The sequence below is a fragment of the Littorina saxatilis genome, linkage group LG7 (genome assembly GCF_037325665.1).
Source record: "Littorina saxatilis isolate snail1 linkage group LG7, US_GU_Lsax_2.0, whole genome shotgun sequence".
Taxonomy (NCBI): Eukaryota; Metazoa; Mollusca; class Gastropoda; order Littorinimorpha; family Littorinidae; genus Littorina; species Littorina saxatilis.
The window spans coordinates 51,409,208-51,436,707 of NC_090251.1; the positions used below are offsets into that span (position 1 = coordinate 51,409,208).

Genomic DNA, 27,500 nt, shown 5'->3' on the forward strand with positions numbered 1-27,500 from the left:
GTTTAGTTTTCACACTACCGGATGTCGGCCATCTTGAATTTCTGGATGAAAATGATGTCGTAACGTCAAATTAATATCGGAATCGGAATCCTCATGGTCGACTTACCCGAAAAAGTGTCTTTGTACATAATTCTAGGTGCTTTGGTTCAAAACTTGATTTATCCAAATAGCGCTGGCGGCCATCTTGGATTTTGGCCTCTGGGGAAAAATGCCAGCATTTTTCGAAGGTGTAGGGGGGTCTAATTTTGTTCTAAAGGGTCCATAGAAGTCAAATCAATCGTCAAACCTTTGCAGCCAGAGAATGGTCACGGGAGTAAGGATCTGGACCTAACTATTACCTTCTTTATTTTTGCTCCATTTCTTAATGGCATTAATCACGACATACAATCTTTATAAGCTGTAAAATTTCAGAATTCACAAACAGAGACAATTCTTTTCTTGTTGGTTGTCAACTGCGGTTTTTAAGCATTCAGCACTGAAGAAAATGACTTTTCTCACTTAAAATTCTTTAATGAAGCATATCATTCGCATGAACCAGATACTAATGCATGGATGGCTACCAGATTTATCAAAACAACATACGTTTAAAGCATATTACACAATGCTGGCAAAAATGAAGGCACGATTCAACCAGAGACTGTAAAAGAACAGTTCCATATTTTTGTTTGTTTGCTTAACGCCCAGCCGACTACGAAGGGCCATATCAGGGCGGTAGTTCCGCATTGGGGGAACACGCTATGAAACCAGATCGGGAATAACCATAACAGTTCAAGGTTAGCGCTTATCCCACACTGAACTCTGTACACAGGAGTACCGATCTCTTTTCGCCACTTACAATTCAAAGATGTAACAACCGAGAAACTCCTAGCACTGCAGCATGATTATTTGATCTGTTGGACCAGTATATTGACCAAGAGAAGCACTTCCAAATTATACGATCAATATCACTTCAAAGCCTTTGATGCAAGTTTTGTTTTGGGCACTGTCACGGAATGATAAAAACAAATCCAGTCTGTTTGTTTCTTAGATCTCACGGAATGATAAAAACAAATCCAGTCTGTTTATTGCTTAGATCTCACGGAATGATAAAAACAAATCCAGTCTGTTTGTAGCTTAGATCTCACGGAATGATAAAAACAAATCCAGTCTGTTTGTAGCTTAGATCTCACGGAATGATAAAAACAAATCCAGTCTGTTTATTGCTTAGATCTCACGGAATGATAAAAACAAATCCAGTCTGTTTGTTTCTTAGATCTCACGGAATGATAAAAACAAATCCAGTCTGTTTGTAGCTTAGATCTCACGGAATGATAAAAACAAATCCAGTCTGTTTATTGCTTAGATCTCACGGAATGATAAAAACAAATCCAGTCTGTTTGTAGCTTAGATCTCACGGAATGATAAAAACAAATCCAGTCTGTTTGTTTCTTAGATCTCACGGAATGATGTTGTTGTGTGGAAGCTGTTCTTGCCAGGTTCTAACTGATACCGACCAACACGCCACCTAGCGCGATCAGTGCTTCAAGTCACGTAGTATGCACGCTACTAAATATATCACCCACGAAGAAGTACGCAAGATCATTCAGCACAACCTCGAACCCAATGACCCTGCTCACTACAGGTAAAGCCCGACCTCCCCACTAAAATTGTCCCTTAGAGGTTCCACAGGAAAAAAGCTCACAAGTCGGTTTGCACACGCCAAACGATCGGATGGTCTAAAACACACACACACACACACACACACACACACACACACACACACACACACACACACACACACACACACACACACACACACACACACACACACACAACAATCCTTCAAGGTACCATTCAGAGAAGGAGAGGAAACCAGTGTAAGAAGTGGGTGGACAATGTGGAATAATGGATCAAGAAGCCATTAATTTGTCAATCACACACAGTCGCCAGAAGCGGAATAGACTGGTGTAGAATAATTAAATCACTTGTGTGGTGTCTTAACGACTCAAACACGAGTTCAAGACACAATTCTATTCATATGAACGATTTAATTCACCATCTTAGAACTGGTTAGGCTTTTATGAGAATAAGACGATTCCTACACTTGAAAACATACTAAAAATCTGATCAGAATGGGATATTTTGGGGGATTTAATTTTGTAAACGCCAATAGTGGATCGTCCTATCTCATACATGTAAAAGCCTTGGCAGATCTAAAATAGTGAGTTGAACTGTTTTCATGAGAAAGATTGTTCCTTCAAGGGTATCAGTACAGTCAAGTGCTGTTTGGTCTACACACTTGCAATCTCTGAGAGAAACTTCTTTTGCCGTCTGTGCAGAGTGAAGCTTTCCTTATTCACATACCACACAAATAGTCGCCCCGCCCATTGTGTGGGTGTAAACTGCAGTACAGATGGCTATATTGTCTCTCTATGCCTATGGCACTTCCTTGCTGTCGGAACGCGATTCTTCTGTTACAGATTTTGGTTGTTGTTCTGTGCCGTTACTTGGAGGTCTTCGGTTCAAAGCTGACTCGAAACTCGGACTGACCAGGATATCATTTACTGTAGTGAATTCTCCTCTCGTTCCGTGGTCGAACTCCGTTATCGGTTGATGTTCTGTCGATGTATTTACTTGAGCTTGGATAGGATTGGAATCATCAAAATGCCTTGAAGTGGAGGGGGAAAGTGGACTGCGATCATCTGCTCTGCTAGTGTTTGTGACAGGTTGGGACGAGAACGAAACATCAGGATTTTGGTGTGTGTCTTTGTATCTAGCACCACCACTTCCCGAATTCCGAGAAGGATGAGCAGCCCGTTCTTCAGAGGAATGCAGCACACTTTTCTTTTCAGTCCCGGCTGGGTTATTGTCGTGGGCGGGCTCCGGTTCCAAGAGACGTTGGCGTTCACCACCTGATGCTTCGTTTATTTGCCGCCTGTGACGGTCGTCTTCCCGCCTGTCGCTGTCCCCGTGAAGGTCTTGAGTGATCTGCTCGTCGAGGCCCTTGCTTTTATTTTCAGACGGCTTCTTTGGTGGAAGATCAACGGTCGTTTTGTGTCCAGGGTTTACTTTGGGTTCTTGAATTCGGTGGTTGGTCACCGGTTCAACGTTTTCTGTCCTTGTGTTACTGTCGTTTGTTACAGTAAGTGTGTTTAATTCTGTGTTAACTGTCCGAGCATTCAGCAAAGTCTTTATACGAAGTTTGGCACGTATTAAAAGGATAGAAAGAACTATGATCAAAACAACACAAACAACGATGACCAAGCAGATGACTCCCCCTACACCACCTTTAGACAAACCAGAGCTGGCAGTCACGGAGTAATACGCAGACTTCGTGGTTGCAGTCACCGACTTCTCTGAGCTCTCAATGCTTGCAGTGGTTGAAACAACGTTTTCTCCATGACTGCACTCACAGAAGTGAGCAGCCTCACCCCAGCAGGCGTGATACGGGACACTGCATGAATACCGACAGAACGGAGTACACTTCTGGCTACCCACGTACACACTCACGGTATAGTTTGGCCCAGTTGAGGACGGAGGCTCGAACTCAGTCAGCAAAACCCCGGCATTGTCGTAGACAAAGTCCCTGGTGGCTGTCGCAATGAACAATGGCCTTGGGAAGGTCGTGACCTTTTCCTCTCTGTCCACAAACGATCTTGTCACTCTCCCCTCCAGAAACTCAGAGTCGTCGGGAGGACGCCAGGTCACGTTCACAGCATGTGCCTTGATGATTTGAACCTCAAATCTATCTCGCTTAAGCGGCGACCGGCGTGTGTCGCTGGAATCGTCCACAGAGATTCCCGCTGAATATTTCCGAATGCCTTCTGAGCTGCCGTACTCAGATGTGCAGTAATAGACGCCGTAGTTTTGGCTGGAGAATGGCGTCTCGACAGTCAGAGTAGGAGATCCTGCGGGCATCCAGCTGCCTGAAAAGGTGACCTTTGCAATGGACGGCAGCACTGAGCCGCGTTTCGGTTTCTTATTTCGGTTGGTTATGCTGGCCACTGTGTGATTCACACAAGTGTCGAAGTGCGGTGCCCGAAGGCAGACGAAGACTCTGATGTCGTAAACATCTTGCCAACTTGTGGTGTCTTCTGGTGGTTTGCAGTCCAGCTTGAGAACCCTGGCTGACCTGTTTTCTGTCAGTGAGGGTTTGGGAAAGAGCTTGTCCCCGTCACTGAAGCTTGCTACACACGTAACCAGAATAAAGATGATGCGCCACGCCATTTTCATTTGCCTGAAAAAAAGAGACAAAGGAAATAAAACATCAACGATAAAGGCACACAGAATACAAAACACCACGCCAAATATTTGTAATTGGTCTCAAAAGGAAGAAATGAAGCTTCAGTAAAAGTGTTTTCCTGACTATAAGTATAAGCGCAGCAATCACACAGACTTTAACAAATAAACAAAAACATTAAAAATGTGTATTTACTGCCGCTGAAAACGGTTCAAAGCATAGTTGTAGAAAACACGAAAGATAATAACGTTTCCCTTCAAGTGAAACGGATGTTTTACACACGCCTAACAGAAGCGGCATGACGCCGATGTCACACGTATTTGTGACCCGCCAGCGTCAGGGAAGTGTAGATTTCCACTGTGTTATAATTGTATATTTAATTCTTGGAGTGTAATTAAATAGCGCCTTACTGGCATAAACAGACAGTCGTTTTACTCCTGGAGTGAAATAGCAAAACTATCGAAAGTTTGTGTTTTATACCTTAAGTGTGTATAGACTTTAAATGTTCCGGACTTTGGCAGCCTATTTATAAACTAGGCACTATTTCGTGTTTTATTTCTTTTTTCTTGTTTGGAGACATTTTTTTTCAAGCATACTTTTAAAATATCAATTATCATGAAAACCGGAGTCAAAATATACGTCAGGCAAACATTTCCAGAGAAATAAAACCACACTATGAAAACCATACTATGAAAAAAGGTATGTGTATAGTCCAATGTTTCTAACGGCCGGAACATATAATATATGTCAGTGTTCGCCGTGTACACTGAATGATGTTTCGCATTGTTGACTGACTCAACGCTTGAATGCGCGCAAGGTTTTAAATCCTGTTTCCATAATGTGTGTTGTCCTTACAAAGACTGTTCATCTGATTACCACTATCATGTCACACGCACCTAACCGACGAACAGTGTTCGGTCTTTATTTCCTTATCATTACCATGAACTGACAGAGATCGCCGAGTGAAACAAGGAGTGTCACCACCACCACCACTGTCATGGCGGTACGTTAAACCATTATAAAGAGAAATGATAAATAGTTCCTGATGTTATCGCCAATGCGTAATAATGACACCCTCTCAGAATACATGTGCGCCTCAGCTTTTTTATAAAGCAAAACATAGCACACATTGGTGAGGATGAACTATTACATTGTACATATTCGACGAAGTGAAGCAGTCTCGCGTTTCAATGACAGATTAATACCACAGAAGCAACACACTCTGGAGAAAAAAAACCCGCGATTTTTGTCATTAAAAAAGCACACTCCTTCTCGTGTTAACAGTCAGACTAACCATCTCAGATGTGACCAGGCTTTAACACGTTGTAAGACCATCCGGCCACTTGTTCACATATCGAAAATTAACTGCCTGGGCATTGCGGGAATTTTTGTTTTGAATTAGGATGGTAACAGTAACCAATACATTACAAAATTCCAAACAACCAAAGCAGGCAGTCAGAGCGTTTATGGCCGCCGGCCGCATTCCTCTCATACCCCCTCCCCCTTATACTCCGACCCCAGGGTTTAGCCTGGAAGAAAAAGACGATGGGAAAATTGTCCCTGTCAACCAAATTCTAATGGGACATTACATAGTCGAAGCAAAAACGCGCATAACAGGCTAGGCGGTCCGAAAATGCTTTTGTCGGAAGATGCAAAATAGTGCTATTTGGTGCCATTTGGTGATATGAGAATGTTCCAGTGAATCCGGTTTGCGCGCGCGCGTGTGTGCGTGTGTGTGTGTGGGTCTGTGTTTCGATTGATATCGCTTCTGTTGACAGTTTCCAGACAGGTAAACATGCAAGCACAGCTAGTTTGCAGGATTAGTTGAATACTAATGAATTACATTTTAAAAGTTAATGACAAACTCGCAGGTTGCTCGGCTTGGTGCGCGTTTTTACATTTAGTCAAGTTTTGACTAAATGTTTTAACATAGAGGGGGAATCGAGACGAGGTCGTGGTGTGTGTGTGTGTGTGTGTGTGTGTGTGTGTGTGTCTGTGTGTCTGTGTGTCTGTGTACTTGTGTGTGTGTGTCTGTGTCTGTGTGTCTGTGTGTCTGTGCGTGTGTAGAGCGATTCAGACTAAACTACTGGACCGATCTTTATGAAATTTGACATGAGAGTTCCTGGGAATGATAATTATCCCCAAATATATATATATTTATATATATATTTTTTGATAAATACCTTTGATGACGTCATATCCGGCTTTTTGTAAAAGTTGGGGCGGCACTGTCACACCCTCATTTTTCAATCAAATTGATTGAAATTTTGGCAAAGCAATCTTCGACGAAGGCCGGACTTTGGTATTGCATTTCAGCTTGGTGGCCTATAAACTAATGAATGAGTTTGGTCATTAAAAATTGCAAACTTGTAATTAAATTTATTTCTTTATTAAACGATCCAAAAATAATTTCATCTTATTCTTCGTCATTTTCTGATTCCAAAAACAAATACATATGTTATATTTGGATTACAAACAAGCTCTGAAAATTAAAAATATGAACAATATGATTAAAATTAATTTTCCGAAATCAATTTCATCGTATTCCTTGTCGGTCCCTGATTCCAAAAACATATAGATATGATATGTTTGGATTAAAAACAAACTCAGTAAGCTAAAAAGAATAGACATACAGAAAAGCGTGTTACCCTGCTCAGCGCGACCACTACCACACTATTCTGCATGGCTTATCGATTTCTCAGCCTTTGCCACGAGCGGTGGACGGACGAAACTACGAGTATGTGGTCTTGGTGACAAAGCAGTGCGTTCAGTTTCATTCTGTGAGTTCGACAACTTGACTAAATGTTGTTATTTCGCCTTGTACGCGACTTGTTTTTGCTTAGGACATTCCGAACACTGTACTCCCGTGAAAAGTGTGCCTGAGGTGGCGCAGTGGTTCGTAATCTCAGTGAGACATTTTGAGATGTTATGCGCCAAAGGCGCACTAGCAAATGAAACCCTGCGACCCTATCCGTGTTTGGGCAATACATTCATACTCCCTTGTCCCAATAGAAGCCAGTCTGGCAGTCAGCTTGAGTGCTGAAGTTTAAAGCTCAAATTAAAAAGCACCAGAATTTATGTCTTTAAATGTTGAAGACAGATGCTATAACGACATCGTAACGTTGCGTGGTTGCCTCTACATGCAGTGTTCACAGCAATGCTGACATATAATGAAGATAACCAGGTAAATCAAAAACGACCTACCTGTGACTTTAAAACCATTCACAATGCCCGTAGACAAGAATAAAACGATGAAAGCACAGGTTTCTTCTGTAGGTTCACTGGCATGCGAGTGTTGATGCTTAGAATCACAACTTACTTCTGCATTGAAATGTTGAAGAATGTCCCATTCTTAGGACAGCGTACAACTACGTTGTCCCATTTTCAGAACTAGAAGCCGGCAGCATCGCTTACAAAGAAAATCACAACATCCGGCGCCTGTACCTACATTGCATGAGCCGCACCATGACTGTGTCGTCTCAATTGAAATCATGCCTGAACAAGTCAATCAAGAGCGATCAATTACCACCCAAGCGTAGTAGGTCAATCGATCTAGTCTATGAAAACATGCCGATACACTGTTCTGCTGTCGGCTATCTCCAGAATCAGCCCCGTAGTAGTGACGTCCTACACTGAACGAAAGTGAAAATTTTGACATTCATTCATTTTGACGACGATCATTACATGGGGCTAAATAGAGAGTCGAGCTTTTTCGGTTTTCAAGTAAACAGACAGGTCTCATTTATTTCAACCTTCGTGCTAGAGTGAATAGACCGTAAGTCTTATTGTAATCTGCGTCTCGCTTCCAGCAATATAATGTGGGAGAATCAGTCGTAGATTACAGGCCGGTCACACAATTGTTCATTAACCAACCGGCGTCTCAAGTTAATAATAAGCAGTTCACGGTTATTCAAGACAGGGAAACCACAACAGACTCACGTGTCATTAATTTTAACTGGTATAGAGAGAAAGCCTGTGACAACGTGTTCCAGGTTCACGGTCATCAAAGGGGGATTGGTTGGGTAATGAAATGACTAACACTTACCGGCAGGCAGCGACTTGAGGAAATGACGAAGATCACAGACGAAAGAACCAGAAAACGTTGTTCATCACGTACAGTCCTTGCCCCACAGGTACTAAACAAGTGAAGCGACAGGTAGGGTTTCAGGATACACGAAGGACGGAGAAAGGTTTAGACGCAGGTTGCGTGGGGTAGGGAGATCGGTGTGTGTGACGCTCGTCTGCACCTGTATGAATGTGTGACAAGGTTTACACAACACAGGCGCCTGAAATTGATATTTTTCCTGCGGGGCACGGATAGGTGTGTCGTTATTCATTCGATTTTGATCGTGTGTGAGTGTGTGTGTGTGTGTGTGTGTGTGTGTGTGTGTGTGTGTGTGTGTGTGTGTGTGTGTTTGTTATTGTGTGTGTTTGTTATTGTGTGTGTGTGTGCGCGTGCGTGCGTTTGAGTTTGTGTGTGTTGTGTGTCACAGTGTGTGTGTGTGTGTGGGTGAGTGTGTGTATATTTTATATTTGTGTGTGTGACGGTGTGTATGTGTGTGTGTGTGTGAGTATGAGTGTATATGTGAGTGTGTGTGTGTGTATGTGTGTGTGTGTGTGTGTGACGGTGTGTGTGTATTTGTGTGTGTGACGGTGTGTGTGTGTGTATGAGTGTATATATATATACATACTAGATGATTACCCGCTTCGCCGGGAAGAAGTAGAGCCGAATACCCGGCCGTCGCCGGGGACCCGGCTTTGCCGGGTGTACGCCGGCATCGCCGGCGCACGAAGGAAGGGAGATCTAAAAATAGTAACGTGCAGTGACCTTCTAAATATATTAACGTACAAACGGGAATATCGATTGACGCCGGCGCACGAAGGAAGGGAGATCTAAAAATAGTAACGTGCAGTGAAAAACGAAAATCGGTTCAGCGCTGCGCGCTGAGAGCACGTGTTGAAATATCTCATCGACCAGATTTTGTGCAGGGTGTATCTGAATATGGACACCAAATTTGAAGCAGATCCATCGAGAACTTTGGCCGTGCATGGCGATCAATCACACACACACACACACACACACACACACACAGACACAAGTCGTATATATATATATATGTGTGTTTGTGTGTGTGAGTATGAGTGTATATGTGTGTGTGTGTGTGTGTGTGTGTGTGTGTGTGTGTGTGTGTGTTTGGTGCGTGCGTGCGTTAAACTGTGCGTTAGCTTGTGATAATGCATGCAGTGTTGTTCCAAGAAGCGTAGAACAATAGGTCAGGTTGACCTGGATTGAAAATATTTATCGGTCAAAATGCCCCGAATATGTGGGAAGACCACGTACATGTCAAAACTATCTCTTTGTCCCTCTCACTCTCACATTCCCACTCTCTCTCTTTCTCACCCCCAAGTCACAAACATAACAAGTCGCGTAAGGCGAAAATACAACATTTAGTCAAGTAGCTGTCGAACTCACAGAATGAAACTGAATGCAATGCAACGCAGCAAGACCGTATACTCGTATCATCGTCAGCCCACCGCGCACGGCAAAGGCAGTGAAATTGACAGGAAGAGCGGGGTAGTACTTGCGCTGAGAAGGGTAGCACGCTTTTCTGTATTTCTCTTTGTTTTAACTTTATGAGCGTGTTTTTAATCCAAACATATCATATCTATATGTTTTTGGAATCAGAAACCGACAAGGAATAAGATGAAAGTGTTTTTAAATTGATTTGAAAAATTAAATTTTGATAATAATTTTTATATATTTAATTTTCAGAGCTTGTTTTTAATCCAAATATAACATATTTATATGTTTTTAGAATCAGCAAATGATGGAGAATAAGATGAACGTACATTTAGAACGTTTTAGAAAAATATATTTTTTTTTACAATTTTCAAGATTTTTAATGACCAAAGTCATAAATTAATTTTTAAGCCACCAAGCTGAAATGCAATACCGAAGTCCGGGCTTCGTCGAAGACTACTTGACCAAAATGTCAACCAATTTGGTTGAAAAATGAGAGCGTGACAGTGCCGCCTCAACTTTCACGAAAAGCCGGGTGACAAAGCATGACTTACCTCCCTTGCACTATATAGACTGTATTGATAGACGGGGAGGGTAATTATCCGAGGAAGGAAACAATGTCTGGAGAAACTAAAACCCATGTGCACATTTGTGGGTCCAGGGCAGTGTGCATGCAAAATATCTTGTGCTTATCTTTTGCCATCTCTGAGGTATGGCGACCACAGACAGACAGACACACACACACACACACACACACACACACAGACACTCTCTTTTATTTATATGTATAGATGTATAGACTAGCAGTTAAGCCCGGCTTCGCCCGGGAGTAAGCAGAGCCCTGTAGCAATTTAAGACGCTCGCTATGCCATTATCATTGGCTTTACCTCCTTTGTTTGGATACAAAAAAAAAGTTATCTCCCTTACCTTCTAGAAATTTCCGGAACTGTCCAGTTAATTTTTCTTTCACACTATCTTGTTCCTGCCTCTTGCCATCTCAGAGGTATGGCGACCACAGACAGACAGACAGACACACACACACACACACACACACACACACACACACACACACACACACACACACACACACACACACACACACACACACACACACACACACAATTCTTTCGAGTGTTTTATCTGTATGAGGGCATGAGAATTCTCTTCAGTTTTGCAATCGTGCTGATACGCCGCGGCTTCGTGCTTTGATCTGAATACTCCGGAATATGACGTGAACCTGCTGAGGGATGCAGACGCGGCTTGTGCTTTGATGTGTTGTAGACGAAATGTAGCCCTTTTAGTAGACATGCAGTGATGACATCGAGATTGCTATAATTCTTTTTTCTTTTAGGGGGTAAGGAAAGGGTTGGTGTGGTGGTGCTGGGGGATGATGGGGGTGCTGGGGATGGTGGTTGGGTTGGTGTTGATGATGTAGGGCTAGTGGGAGTGGTAGTTGTGGAGTCGGCGGTGGTGGTGGGGGGGGGGTCGGATCTGGGGATTGAAAGGGGGGGGGGGGGGGGGGGGCAAGTTTACTTTTTTTTTAGAAGAGCCAAGCCACAACTAAAAGTTTCTCTCTTCGGGGGGGGGGGGGGGGGGGGGGAGGCGGAGGAGGATTGGAGGGCTGGCAGCGCAGCGGCATCGGCAGCGGCGGTGGTGGTCAGGTGCACATCTTCACAGTCACAGGAGTGCACATGCACGACATCGTCTTCCTGCCCCCTCCCTTCTCGGAGCATTGGCGATCACAGACAGACACACACACACACACAGACAGACAGACAGACACTCTCTTTTATTTATATGTATAGAAGATTTGAACATTAAATGTGTGGTAAGCACCAGTCACAAATTTATGCAATAGATTTTGTATTGAAGAAACGGTAATTTAAACATTGTGATCAGATTCAATATAAAACAAGTCGCGTAAGGCGAAAATACAACATTTAGTCAAGTAGCTGTCGAACTCACAGAATGAAACTGAACGCAATGCCATTTTTCAGCAAGACCGTATACTCGTAGCATCGTCAGTCCACCGCTCATGGCAAAGGCAGTGAAATTGACAAGAAGAGCGGGGTAGTAGTTGCGCTAAGAAGGATAGCACGCTTTTCTGTACCTCTCTTTGTTTTAACTTTCTGAGCGTGTTTTTAATCCAAACATATCATATCTATATGTTTTTGGAATCAGGAACCGACAAGGAATAAGAGGAAAGTGTTTTTAAATTGATTTGGACAATTTAATTTTGATAATAATTTTTATATATCTAATTTTCAGAGCTTGTTTTTAATCCAAATATAACATATTTATATGTTTTTGGAATCAGAAAACGATGGAGAATAAGATGAACGTAATTTTGGATCGTTTAATAAATTTTTTTTTTTTTTACAATTTTCAGATTTTTAATGACCAAAGTCATTAATTAATGTTTAAGCCACCAAGCTGAAATGCAATACCGAAGTCCGGGCTTCGTCGAAGATTACTTGACCAAAATTTCAACCAATTTGGTTGAAAAATGAGGGCGTGACAATGCCGCCTCAACTTTCACAAAAAGCCGAATATGACGTCATCAAAGACATTTATCAAAAAAATGAAAAAAACGTTCGGGGATTTCATACCCAGGAACTCTCATGTCAAATTTCATAAAGATCGGTCCAGTAGTTTAGTCTGAATCGCTCCACACACACACAGACACACACACGCACATACACCACGACCCTTGTTTCGATTCCCCCTCGATGTTAAAACATTTAGTCAAACTTGACTAAATGTAACAAGTCGCGTAAGGCAAAAATACAATATTTAGTCAAGTAGCTGTCGAACTCACAGAATGAAACTGAACGCAACGCAACGCAGCAAGACCGTATACTCGTAGCATCGTCACTCCACCGCCCGTGGCAAAGGCAGTGCACGTGGAATTGACAAGAAGAGCGGGGTATTCGTTGCGCTAAGAAGGATAGCACGCTTTTCTGTACCTTTCTTCGTTTTAACTTTCTGAGCGTGTTTTTAATCCAAACATATCATATCTATATATTTTTGGAATCAGGAACCGACAAGGAATAAGATGAAAGTGTTTTTGAATTGATTTCGAAAAAAAAATTTTGATAATAATTTTTATATATTTAATTTTCAGAGCTTGTTTTTAATCCGAATATAACATATTTATATGTTTTTGGAATCAGCAAATGATGGAGAATACGATAAACGTAAATTTGGATCGTTTTATAAATTTTTATTTTTTTTTACAATTTTCCGATTTTTAATGACCAAAGTCATTAATTAATTTTTAAGCCACCAAGCTGAAATGCAATACCGAACCCCGGGCTTCGTCGAAGATTACTTGACCAAAATTTCAACCAATTTGGTTGAAAAATGAGGGCGTGACAGTGCCGCCTCAACTTTCACGAAAAGCCGGATATGACGTCATCAAAGACATTTATCAAAAAAATGAAAAAAACGTTCGGGGATTTCATACCCAGGAACTCTCATGTCAAATTTCATAAAGATCGGTCCAGTAGTTTAGTCTGAATCGCTCTACACACACACACAGACACACACACAGACACACACACAGACACACGCACATACACCACGACCCTCGTTTCGATTCCCCCTCGATGTTAAAATATTTAGTCAAAACTTGACTAAATATAAAAACAGATAGAGTGTTGGCTATGGGTTTGTTAGATTCTGTTTTAAAATGCAACCTAATCAATCAGCATTGGGTTATTGAACAAGTATGTTACTATGTTTGTCATGCTGCTCTTACCGGCACGGTTGGCCTAGTAGTAAGGCGTCCGCCCCTTGATCGGGAGGTCGTGGGTTAATTCGAACCACGGCCGGGTCATAGCTAAGACTTTAAAATTGGCAATCTAGTGGCTGCTCCGCCTGGCGTCTGGCATTATGGGGTTAGTGCTAGGACTGGTTGGTCCGGTGTCAGAATAATGTGACTGGGTGAGACATGAAGCCTGTGAGCACTGCGACTTCTGTCTTGTGTGTGGCGCACGTTATATGTTAAAGCAGCACCGCCCTGATATGGCCCTTCGTGGTCGGCTGGGCGTTAAGCAAACAAACAAACAAAATGCTGCTCTTACATAGTGACGATTATCCTTTCGATTGTGATATCACACGGTATAACCGGTTGGTACGAAGAAACTACCCACGCTCCGGTTCAATTCATTTCAGCTCTCACGCGGCGGCAAAGCGAGGTGAGTTGCTCCACAAATTGCATCATAACTTTCACAAAAAGACATTTTATCGTATTATTGTTGTTTGCACTTTAGCATAAGAAGTATGCGTACCATATTCCAGAATTATTTTATTATTTAAATGCACTTGTAAAAGGGGAGCAGAAAATATTGACACATTTCAAGCGTTCTGCGCCAAAATGTTGACTTTTCATTGTTATTATGGAATATTTAATGCAAGTAAAAGATTATAGTCAACGGGAAAGTCAAGATTAATCAATTCTTGAAACATGAGTGTACTTTTTGGTCTTTGAAAAGTTGCAATTCGATTACATGTCAAGAAATCGCGTAGCAACCCTACAAATTGCCGGTTGATACTCTCACGCTTGCTTTATTTTGAAAGGTTGCGACTCTCACGCATACTCGGTTGCGACTCTCACGCAGTTTTGTTGTTGTTGGGAAAACGGAGAATATTTCATGTATTAGCATGTTTACCTGTTTGGATTTGATGCAAAATCTCTTATGTAGTCTCTTAATGTTTAACACTTCTCTCTATCTCTCTCTCTATCTCTCTCTTGATGATTCTTTTACTTCCCTCTACTTGTTTTGCCTTGCATGCTACACACGTCACGTATGGTATTTCATGTTATGATGGTATACCATACTTTTATACTTATATCATGATTGTCTTACTGGATTTGTTGTATCTATAATAGTGACATGGTTAATGTGGATGATAGTCGCTGTATGCTTTTGTAATGGGTGAGTGTGTGTAAGTATGTGTACATGTGTGCTAGTTATATGAATTTTGATAAAATGTTGCTCGCAACATCTAATCTAATATTGTGTATAGTATATTTTTCATGTTATGTCATGCTGCATGATGTGGATACAAATGTTAGCCTAGTATATATGTTGCCCCCCCCCCCCCCCCGGGTCTGCTCTAGGGGATCCTGGGGGTATCTCATTTTTAGTTCCCAGAGTCACCTCATGCGCCCCAGTGTGGTGGGTATTTTTAGGTGGGCTTCTGTTCTCCGTTTTGTCCTGTTCTATATTTTTGTTTATTCATTGTTCTGCCTCCCCTTGGTCCAGTCACCTGCATGTCCCTTTTTTAAATTCTACGCTGTCATCAGTTTTTACCATTGGACGTTTGTCACCTTCTAAGGTATGAGCCGTGTCTAGATATGCTTGTACTCTAATGTATGTGTGTGTTTAGGGAATTGGGAGACGAATTTTCGTTTCTTGTGCTATAGACTTAGTTCTATCAGTGTGGGAAATATTTGGCAAAATACCGGACAAACAAAGATTGCCTGCATAAACGAGTAAATTGTTGGTTTTTTTGCTCAAATAAAGCAAAAATCATTCGTGAGAGTCTCAACCAGAGAATAAAAACTTTGCGTGAGAGTCTTACCCTACCGAGCGTGAGAGTATCAACCGGCAATTTGTTGGGTTGCTACGCGATTTCTTGACATGTAATCGAATTGCAACTTTTCAAAGACCAAAAAGTACACTCATGTTTCAAGAATTGATTAATCTTGACTTTCCCGTTGACTATAATCTTTTACTTGCATTACATATTCCATAATAACAATAACAAGTCAACATTTTGGCGCAGAACGCTTGAAATGTGTCAATATTCTCTGCTCCCCTTCTACAAGTGCATTTAAATAATAAAATAATTCTGGAATATGGTACGCATACTTCTTATGCTAAAGTGCAAACAACAATAATACGATAAAATGTCTTTTTGTGAAAGTTATGATGCAATTTGTGGAGCAACTCACCTCGCTTTGCCGCCGCGTGAGAGCTGAAATGGATTGAACCGGAGCGTGGGTAGTTTCTTCGTATCAACCGGTTATACGGTGTGAATATTGTATTCGGCAAAAAAAGAGAGACGAATGGACAGGAAAAATATTGAACATTTGAAGTCTTACGAATCATTGCGAATGTCTTACGAATGGGTTGCAAATTTCTACCGATCATTGCGAATGCATACGAATCCAAGACCTAACGAATGGTTGCGAATGCCTTGCGAGGGCTACGAATACATTGCGATGATTACGAATGGCTTGCGAATACTTAAGAGTACGTTGCGAAAAAGTGAAGAATATGCCTTCCTTGCGAATATTAGGAGCATGATGCTAATGTTCGCAACAATAGACGACTGGTTAAGAACATTTACGAATGTCTTGCGACCATAAGCCGATCATTACGAATTATTGGCGAATTCTACTCGTAAGGGCAATTCGGTACAGTGTAAGAATAAGAGCAGCATAAATGGAAACAGAGGCAGGGCGCGATCATTAATTGCTGTCAACGGTATCGACAGCGTCGGCCTTTTTTCGGCCTCTGTGTAAGAACATAATCGTTGAAATCATTTGCAGTGTTGGACAACTCTCACAATCGATCATAGCGACCACCAGAAGCATTTTATTCAGTCAGGGGTCTGGCACCGGAAGTAGTATCAAACATCGTGTCCACAGCGACTTTCCCCACCAGTCCCGAGCGGACACATATTCTTATCACATCTTTAACTGTGGCCGCGTTAAAGTTAGAGATTTCATTCTGAAGCGTGGCCACGATTTTTTTTATTTTTCTCTCCTTCCTCTGTTGTCTTGACCGCTCCAGCAACGCGTTGAGTGTGTAGAGGAAGGGGTTAAGCGCCGAGTTGAGCGGCAGCACGAAGATGGCGGCCCACACGTTGACCTCGCCGGGGATAGGAGTTGCACTTGCAGCAAGGAGGCCCATCACACCCACAGGGAACCAGCAGCAGAAGTCTGTCAGCACGATCATGAAGAGACGGCGGGCCACAGTTAAGTCTCGTGATCGACTCGCTGTTCCAGACGCCGCACTGGCTTTGCGGACCGCCCGGTAAATCATCAGCTGGCCCACCCCTATGAAGAGGAAGATGACAAAGTTGAAGATGATAAACACGCCAAATGCGTATTGTTGCCCGGAGAATTGCTGCCGTGTGATGGGCAGCGGGATACAGATGCTGCTCTGACCATAGAACTCCATGCCGGTCAGGAGCGGTACCACTGCCAGCACGACGCCAGCCACCCAGACCCCCAGACAAGTGAAGATTGTGGAGCGAGATGTGAGATGGAGCTGTGGCTTGAAGGGGAAGCACAGCACCAGGACGCGGTCCAGTGTGATGAGACTGACCAACAGAGCCGACACCTCGCTGGACACCAGAGACAGGACGCCGGCCACCGTGCACATGACGCTGCTCCTCCACTCCCGTTCCCTCGAGACGTACGTCCCTGACAGCTGGGCGTCCGCCACACCAATCATCGCCAGGTACACACCCATCAGCAGGTCAGAAGCACACAGGGTCTTCACCAGGATGCTGGCTGCAGACAGTGGGGTGCGAGTTCTGACCAACAACAACCTGTAGAGAAGGACGCCGCTGTTTCCGACCAGCGCCAATACTGCCAGGGCCCAGAGACAAACCTTGAAGATGCCCTTGCCCAGCAAGTCACTGCACGACGAGAGCTCATCCACAGGGGCGTAGCATCGTGACAAAGACGGGTGAAAGTAAGGGCAGCACAGCTTGGTCTCGTCTGTGTACAGCTCTTCTAGCGACACCAGACCGTTCAGTGACTCTTTGCTGTAATTACGAAGTTGATTCGCTCTAACGTCGAGGTGCGTCAGTTTGGACAATGGGTTAAATATATTACTGTCAATGGCTGTCAAGCTTATGTTAACCAGGTTTAAAACCTTCAAATTCCTTAGCTCACCGACCTGCAGCATGGCAGTGAATTCTGCAGTCAGAGTCTTGACCAAGGGGTTGTGGGAGAGATCCAAGTAGATCACACCGGGCAGTGTCACGAGACTAAGAGAAGAAAGTCGTGTCAAGAGGTTGGAGCTGAGATCCAGAGTCTGTAGTTGAGGCATGTCACTCACAGTGACGTTGACCAGACGACAGAAGGACAGGTTGAGGAACACCAGGTACTCCATGAAGTGCAAGTCGTCAAGAGACACGTTAGCAGCAAAGCTGAGATCCAGGAGGCGCACGTTAAGGTTGTCAAGAGGATTAATCATCTTGGAACACTTGTAGGCCTGACCCTCGCAGACACAGCCGCTGTCGTGTGGACAGGTGAGGTGACAGTACAGTTCATCGTCCTTGTAGGGACAGTGGGGAACTCCATCACACACATAAAGCTTGTCTACACAGGTCCCAGATGCCTGACACCTGTAGTAACCGGGACAGGTCATGTTGTACACTGGGATGTCTTCGTCCTCTCCTTTGGGGCAGTCCCGTTCTCCGTTGTTGAGCAGAAAGGTGGGGATACAGAATCCCTCTTGGCACTGATACAGTCCTTTACAGTCCTTTACAGGTGACAGCCAAGACAGCCCATGGCCGTCCATCATAACTCTTGCTGGGAGCCGGGTGTAGTTTGGTACACTGAAAGATACCCCGGAGTCCGGACAGCTGAACATGTTGCCATAGAACACAGTGAGGCAGCCAAGACCAGGGCACAGTATCATCCCTCCTTGACAAGATACACACGACTCCTCGTCACTGCCGTCATGACAGTTCAGCATTCCGTCACACCGTTTCTCCTTGGGTAATTCTTGGGAGCTTGCGCAGATGAAAAAAGATTCCAACAAGGGGGGAAGCTGCGGATACTGGCAGTCCCTTTCATCACTGTGGTCACTGCAGTCAATTGTTCCGTCACAGATCAGCAAGTAGTTAATTTCCTGACCATTACGGCACTGGAATAAGGGAAAGTTGTTTGGAGAAAAAGCACTGGCATGGTCCTCCGCATATTCGAACTGACGTCTTCCCCACTGACAGGTGTGAAATATCTGCACCACAGAGCCATCGGGGCATGTTTTCGTTGGGAACTTGTCAAATGCTGAAGTTGCCCCTGGCAAAGCTAGTCCAGACAAAGTCATTATCTGAGTGTAGCGCAGGGGGTTAGGCCTCATGCAGATATAGCTATCTAAGTGTAGATAGCTTGCAAAACAAGGAACGGCTTTAAACAAAGACTTTCCATCATCAAGATTCAGCTGTGCGCAATCGTTGTGCGCATCCGTTCTCTGTAAGTCTGTTTGGTCGTACGCGATGGGACTTCCCGGCTTCCCCCACCGCCACAGGAAACGATACAAATGGCTTTGGTCCTCAGAGACAGGCTGTACTCTTTGTAAGCCCACCGCAGCGTGCCTACTCCCGCTTTTGCGAATCATGTTCGTCATGATCTCTTGGCCGGCAGAGTCTTGAAATACTGCCAGTGTGGCACCGTCTCGCTCGCAATGCGTCTCAGCTACAGATGGCACCGTCTCTGTTTCGAAATCAAGAGGAACTATCGCCAAAACCGCGTTGATGCATTGGTAGTTGTGAGGATACCAGTCACCACAGCCCTCATCACGGTATGGGCAATAGCTCTCGTCTTCGCCGTGTTCACAATGACGAATGCCATCGCATGAGATTGCTTCAGGGATGCTGATTATGCCGCTACAGTTGTAGATGTACCTACTCGTTGTGAAAATAACCATTGTTCGAGGGATATTGATTTTTGTAAAGTAAGGAATAGAGCTACGAGGGTGCGCCTTATAGCTCATAGTAAACTTCGCCCGAAAATGGAGGCCGTATTGAGAACATAGAACTATTTGCATGTTGTTTGTATGCAACATCAAAGGTGCTAGGTCCAGGCTCTCTTTAGTCAGCTTTTTCTTTTCTATCTCGGTACCATGTTCGACACTGTATATTAACAGGGTGTCATTTTCCTTCAGATTGACCTGATGAAACTCCAAGATAAAGCCGTAATCTTCAGGCACACGATAGTTCAGGACGTAGAGCTCTTGAGGACAGTCCAAAGAGTCAAGCTCCCACTCAATCTTGCCTTGGAGCCGTTCAGAAAGTTTTGGAGTGGGTGGGCAGTCGGCTGCCTCCAATGTGGGTGTTAGCGTTCTTTCAATGAATCCACAATGCGGGATCCAATCCATCGTCACAGGCATTGTGCTGGCACTTTGACTGGTCTGTGAATTATCGGTTTGTACTGTGCCAGTATATTGACTGCTTGCCGACTGTCCTTTGGTCTGTACTGTGCCAGTATATTGACTGCTTGCCGACTGTACTGTGCCAGTATATTGACTGCTTGCCGACTGTACTGTGCCAGTATATTGACTCCTTGCCGATTGTCCTTTGGTCTCAAACTCACTGGTGCGCGTGGAAGCTAGCTGGCTGGATGACCAATGATCCAAGGCGGTGCTGACATTTTGGTTGGTAAGAAAACGTCCTGTGGTGTTTGCCTCAGTGGCTGTTCCTGTGCTGGTGTCTGAGACATAGTTTGCACGCCTTTGGGTCTTTGCCTCAATAATTTGTAGCGTAGCGACTTCTTGGCGCTGAAGAGGATGTACTTGGATTTCTTTTTTAATGGTTTGCTTTGTACTAACATCTTGGCTTTCACTTGAATGTCGGATGTTAGGCGAATGGCTTTGGCTTTCTACTTGCGATGCCAGGTTAGCATTATGCCTGCTATCGTATTGCACCTTGTGTGTTACCTTGGTGGTCCGTGTAGACATGCCGCCTTGGTGATTGTGTGCTGTGTTTGGGTGATGGAGAGGCTGCATCTCTCCTGTCACGTTGCCTGCTTCGTCCTGTGTTGATGACGTAGAACCAGACAACGATGCAGGGAGAGGCTGCATCTCTCCTGTCACGTTGCCTGCTTCGTCCTGTGTTGATGACGTAGAACCAGACAACGATGCAGGGAGAGGCTGCATCTCTCCTGTCACGTTGCCTGCTTCGTCCTGTGTTGATGACGTAGAACCAGACAACGATGCAGGGAGAGGCTGCATCTCTCCTGTCACGTTGCCTGCTTCGTCCTGTGTTGATGACGTAGAACCAGACAACGATGCATGGAGAGGCTGCATCTCTCCTGTCACGTTGCCTGCTTCGTCCTGTGTTGATGACGTAGAACCAGACAACGATGCAGGGAGAGGCTGCATCTCTCCTGTCACGTTGCCTGCTTCGTCCTGTGTTGATGACGTAGAACCAGACAACGATGCAGGGAGAGGCTGCATCTCTCCTGTCACGTTGCCTGCTTCGTCCTGTGTTGATGACGTAGAACCAGACAACGATGCAGGGAGAGGCTGCATCTCTCCTGTCACGTTGCCTGCTTCGTCCTGTGTTGATGACGTAGAACCAGACAACGAAGCAGGGAGAGCGCGAGCGAACATACCCAACACGACAACAATCGCGCAGCTGACACCTACGAGTCCTTTATGTGTTGTCGGCATTGTTTTCTCCATGACTGAACAATAAAGTACATGTAGCAGCCCTGGTTGCAGAAAAAGGTTCCACAGAAGAGAGAAGAAAAAACACCAAATTGTTTTCTTTACATTTCGTCAAGTTTTTACCTGAATATTTCATTCAAATACGAAACAAAAATGGTGGTGTATATCTGTGCGTATGCGTGTTTGTGTAGAGCGATTCCAAAACTACATCTTTGTTAATCTTCACACACAAATTATTTTTAGATGATATTCCCGGATGTTTTTAGTTTTACAGATTTACAAACGAGTGCACTGTGTTGTTTATCGTCTCCCCAATCAAACAAATATACATATGTTGTGTTTGGATGAAAAACAAGCTCAAACATCACGCCAATCCGTTTTTGTTTTGTTTTTCAATTTAGGTTTATATGGCTGCTGCTATATACCAGACAATTTGTCACCGTTTTCTGAGCCGCAGAGATTTGGCCAATCTTTGATTCACTAGTCTCAGTGGAAAAAAGTGCAGTGCGCCTGTTCAATGATGGTGCGTCTTCCCTGGGAGCTGTTACGCATTAAAGTAACATTGGATTTATTACCATGGGTGACACCCTTAAAGGAAAAGTCCAAGGTTTAGGGTCACTTTTGATACGTTGACACTCTTAATTCATTAACCACAATTGTATGTGTAAAAATGAACACAGAAGCCCCAAAAGTATACTTTGAAACCTTTTTTTTGCTGTTCCGAATTGTTCCACCGCGCGCGCAGTCTTGGCTCATGACCTTTTGCACACGTGTTTACTACGTCACACAATGCTCGAACAAGTATGGCCACTCACAGTATTTACAGCAGCGAGGAAGAGGAGGAGTACGACGGACCACGTTTGAGCCAGGCTATCGTTCTTCCTTTCCAGTTTGAACCACGGAAGAAAGACGAGTAAAGAAGGCCACAAGACGCTGCTCCTAACAGAGCCAGCAGAATCGGCAACACTGACTGGTATGTGATTACTATTGTTGTCGCTATCTTCTGCATCACGGGGGATAACCGATCAAAGGCCGAACGGAGGCCGAAGGCCGCTCCTGACACGTGTGAAGGCAAGTTTTGTCTGTTTTCTAGGTATTGTTTGATTTATGTCGGGATTTAAGGTAAGCTACTGATTCAGCGATAACTAAATTTGTTTCTCGATGCATAACAAGTCAGGGAGCGGTTGATATTTGCCCGTAAATAGCCTTCAAAGCTGAAAATGTCGGCGATCGAGCACCGGAAATGGCTGTTCGATGGGTTTTGCAAGTAGAAATGTGCTTTATTTCACCAAATCAGCTCGTATTTGGTATGGGTACGGGATTCTAGAGGACGAAGGAGTCATAAGAGGTGCAAAGAAGTGCTATTTGGGAGTATAATAAATCTTCCGAGCCAGTAGACAAGAGAAGGTCATATTTGAGAGATGCGCGTAGGCCGATCTTTCCGACAAGCGAATGATACAGCAGATTAGTCATTCGTTTTGATCAGAAACATAGTCTCTAGTTTTATGAAAATTTGGAGAAAAAATGGACGCAAAATTGTGCAATCCGGTGCATTCTGAGGATGATCATTACCGTGACCAGTTTCAGGCAGCAGATTTTGTCACTGATTATTACCCCCCCCCCCAAATTTGTTGTTGTTGTTGTTGTTGCTGGGGGGGGGGGGGGTTCCGGAAACCCCAGCCCCCCCCCCTCGTCCGCCCCTGCTCTCTCGCTCTCTCTCTCTCTCTCTCTCTCTCTCTCTCTCTCTCTCTCTCTCTCTCTCTCTCTCTCTCTGATCAACAAACTGGCGCAGGATGTCATACAACGAGGCAGACATGGGATACGTTTATCTCCGTCTGAGTTGTAATGCTTTTTGCTGACGACATTGCGCTGTTATCCAGCACTGTAGTAGGCCTAGTTGAGGATGTATTTGATGAGGCACCAGCCATCCCCTGTACATACCCATACATGTATGTATTGTGCGTGTGTGTGTGTATGTACGTGTGTGTGTGTGTGTGTGAGAGAGAAGGAGAGAAAGTCAGAGTGTGTGTGTTTATGTGTGTGAGAGTGAGTGAGAGAGAGAGAGAGAGAGAGAGAGAGAGAGAGAGAGAGAGAGAGAGAGAGAGAGAGAGAGGGGGGGGCTGTCATGTTTGATTATGTACCGGTTGTAACGGGTCAGTTAGCCTAAACAATACACTTTCTGAGTTCTGAGTTCTGAGTTCTGAGTTCTCTCTCTCTCTCTCTCTCTCTCTCTCTCTCTCTCTCTCTCTCTCTCTCTCTTCCACAACCCTCGTAAAATAAAATTTGAATTGATTTGATTTCATCTCTCTCTCTCTCTCTCTCTCTCTCTCTCTCTCTCTCTCTCTCTCTCTGCACCTCTCAATCGCTCTTTCTCTGTACCTCTTTAAAATCGCTCTCTCCTTGTCTCTCCCGCTCTCCTCCCTCTCTCTCTCCATCTGTCTTTCTGTCTTCTCTCGCTCTCTTTTTCTCGCTCGCTCTTTCCCCCTCCCACCTCTCTACCTCTCCCTCTCTCTCTCGCATGATACCGTATATTTACATACACGGATGTTTTTCTGTGTGTGAGTTTGTGTGTACGATACCGTGGGTACGTATGCGTTTGTGCGTGTGCGTGTGCGTGTGTGTGTGTAATGAGAGAGAGAGAGAACAAGAACAAGAACAAATCTTTAATTGTCTAAGGCCACAGCCCCTTACAATAGTGGTTAAAATAACATCAATAGTATCTGCACAGTTATAATATATAGTCACGCATAAAATTCAACAAATACATTAAGACCCTGATGACATGTCACTGAACCTGATTTATAAGGGTTCGTCTCTTCTGTAACATGAAGAACACAAATCTGCAGAAGCTGTTCATTAGTCGGGTAGCTGAGTTCAGAAAAGTGCAACATGCTAAACGTTGAGGGTTACAAGCATCCACCTGGTCTCAATGGAGAGTCTGGACGTGGAGTAGTGTAGTCTAAGTAGGTGGACATTCTGAATTTGGTTTGTTTGGCCGCCATGACACTTTTCAAAATGGCCGCCTGAAAATCTTATGCGGGCCTTATCTCACGTGTTATATGGACTAAAGTGACAAACTAAAGGGCTATATATATGTATTTTGACATGAAGAATTCAAATATGCAAGAATAAACATTATCTAAGTAGTTCTTGTTGTGCAGAAAAGATGTGTCCTGAAAGAGACTCTTTTCCATGACAGAATCAAAACCAAGAAACTCTGCACCTTGCAGAGCATGTACACACTTGAAGTCAACACTGGAAAGGAGAAAACTGTTGCCCTCAAAGCCGACAGGGACTTGTTCAGACGTGTGATAACAGCTATGGAAGCAGGACGGGATGTTGACATCAACAAGATGTTGGAACAAGAGCTTTGTGGAGTGCCTCTCTCGCTAGCAACTGCTGACTGCAGATTGCGACTGCCAAGAAACAAAGCTGATCTGGCCAAAGTACTTCAGCAAACTTTGCCACAGAATGCTGCTCCAGCTCCAAGCACAACCTGCACCATAGTTGATGGGATGGCGATGATACAAGTCTTGGGGAATCGGATGGGAGCAAAGACTTTAGGAGAGTGGAGTGACAATGTTGCAGAACACGTTGACAAGTACTTCTCACACTCCTGCACCAGAGTTGACTTGGTCTTTGACAGGTACATCAAACAAACAATCAAATCGACGACTCGAGGCAAGAGAACGGACGGCAAGAAAGGGATAAGAAGGAATGTACTGTCACGCACTCAAGCTCTAGGCAAATGGGACAGATTCATACTATTGGAGGAGAACAAGGCCAGCTTGGCCAACTTCCTTTGCGAAGAGCTGGCAAAGAATTTCAGGAATGAGCCTGGAAAAGAGCTGGTGCTGAGCGGTGGCTTTTCTGATGCCGAAAAGGTCTGGTCGTCATCTGACAGAGATGTCACACATCTGTCATCTGCTGAGCATGAAGAGGCAGATACCAGAATGCTTCTTCATGCCAAAGAAGCAAGAGAACAAGGATATCCACAAGTAGTCATCGTCAGCCGTGACACTGATGTTCTTGTTCTACTTGTCGCTCACCAACCACAGCTCAGTATCTTTGTGTGGATGCAAACAGGAACACCCCGGAAGAAGCACTTTGTGCCTGTGCATCAAATTAACATCACTGACCAACAAAGAGAATCATTGCTGGCATTCCATCACAGGTTCTGACAGCACCAGCCAGTTTGCTGGCATTGGGAAGAAATCTGCATGGAATGTTTTCCTCGACAATCCCCATCTTCTCCAAAGACTTGGCATGGAAGACTTTCCTGATGAGGAAGTGCTCATAGATGCAGAATCATTTGTCTGCAAACTCTACAACCCGAACACCCAGCACATGTCCACACAGCCGCTGCGATGCGACGTTTTCCACAGCGTGAAGAAAACGCTTGAGAACTTCCCCCCCACACAAGATGCTTTGAACCTACACATCAAGAGATCTCACTACCAGGCACTTGTGTGGAGGCGGGCTCTGGAAACTAAGCCACACGTACCGGCTGTTGTCAACAGTGGATGGAAGCTGGTCACGAAGGAGACTGGCGACGTGATTGAGCCAATCCTGCTGAGTCGTGCACCCACAACTGACACAAGACAACGTTTTCTCGAGCTCATAGATTGTGGCTGCACATCTTGTGCTACAAGACGCTGCAGATGTTGGTCCAGTGGACAGGGATGCACAAGAGCATGCCGATGCAAAGACTGCAGAAACCCACACACTTTGGCAGGGCTACGCAACTAAGCCTTGAAATACCACTTTGTGCCTGAGAAACTATTGTTCTGTTTCCATGGAGGCGTGTAGCCTGTCATACTCAGTGATCCAGAAGCGACAAATCGTTTCTTATAATGTTACATACCCATTATTGTGCCATCATTACATGTTCATTGCTAAAAAGGGAAGACCTAACGAGTGTAATGCATAAACGTTTGTGCATCATGTTGTACTATGGTATTTGACATTGTTCTTGTGTATTGAAGAGTCAGAGTTGTTGTGTACTGAAAGTGCATAATTAGCATGATAATTATGCTATATAGTATCATTGGTGTTTCGGCGCAGAAGTATTACAATTTTCAGTTTATATCATCACCCACCATCATTGATTTCAATTTTTTGTTCTCCAAAGCAATATGGAGTAAACTGTTTGGACGCTGATATGGCATTGTCTAAGATAGCAAATTCAGAAAGATAATACTTACTAAATTCGTACATCGCACAGAGCTATTTTGTCAAATATTACATTTTTGTAAGTAAATGTGAATGTTAGGGTTATTTTTTGTGCCACCATTGACTTTGTCATCATGCAAAACATAGGAATTGACTCCATGTTTTTGAGTTTATCCCAAATATAAGCTGAGATATGAAGAAAAATGTAGATTGTGGCGGCCATTTTGAAAAGTGTCATGGCGGCCATAATGTCCAAATTCAGAATGTCCACCTACTTAGATCATGTTTACTCTTGCATATTTGAATTCTTCATGTCAAAATACATATATGTAGCCCTTTAGTTTGTCTCTTCAGTCCATATAACACGTGAGATATGGCCCGCATAAGATTTTCAGGCGGCCATTTTGAAAAGTGTCATGGCGGCCAAACAAACCAAATTCAGAATGTCCACCTACCTAGACTACACTACTCCACGTCCAGACTCTCCATTGAGACCAGGTGGATGCTTGTAACCCTCAACGTTTAGCGTCCCATTTTTTGGGCAAGCTACAGATTTCAGCTACCCGACTATATAACATTATAATAATAATAATAATAATAATGCAAACTTTTATAGCGCTATTCTAGAAAAATGTCTACTCTTAGCGCTTTACAATACATACATCGACCAAGCATACTATACACGCACAGGCAAAGAAACCGACCAAACATAACCAACAAACTATACATGCACAGGCAAAGAAAGCGACCAAACATACAATATACGCACAGGCAAGATAACGACCAAACATAAACAAACATACTATGACCAAACATAACCAACATACTATACGCGCGCAGGCAAAGAGAACAATCAGCACATGTAATAATTACTGACAACTAATAATGCAGGCATACAATGACAGTCCAATACACATTATCCTCATTACTGCCACAGAAATACACAAGTTGTTGTTGCAGCGTCTTAGAGTTCGAGATTTTCAAATACTTTGCTCGAAGGTCTTGATAAAAAGGACATAAAAATACAACATGGTGTTCATCTTCTTTATCAGCTGTACAGAGAGGACAGTTTCTTGTCGTTTGGTTTGGTGCGTACCGAAACTTGTGAGCGTTGATTTCGGATACCCCTGCGCGGAAACGAGTAAGAGCAACTCTGTACTTAATATCT

The 27,500-nt window shown here is 43.8% G+C and overlaps 1 protein-coding gene and 1 long non-coding RNA gene across 2 annotated transcripts in view; both read left to right on the plus strand.

Moving 5' to 3' along the window:
• LOC138970230 (trichohyalin-like) overlaps positions 1-27,500 on the plus strand; it is a 113,876-nt gene that overhangs the window by 63,422 nt on the left and 22,954 nt on the right. The window lies entirely within an intron of this gene.
• Positions 21,753-27,500, plus strand: part of LOC138971759 (uncharacterized) — an 11,491-nt gene continuing 5,743 nt past the window's right edge. The window contains exon 1 of the long non-coding RNA XR_011457361.1: positions 21,753-22,133. This is a non-coding gene — a long non-coding RNA (uncharacterized lncRNA). The remainder of the gene's footprint in view (positions 22,134-27,500) is intronic.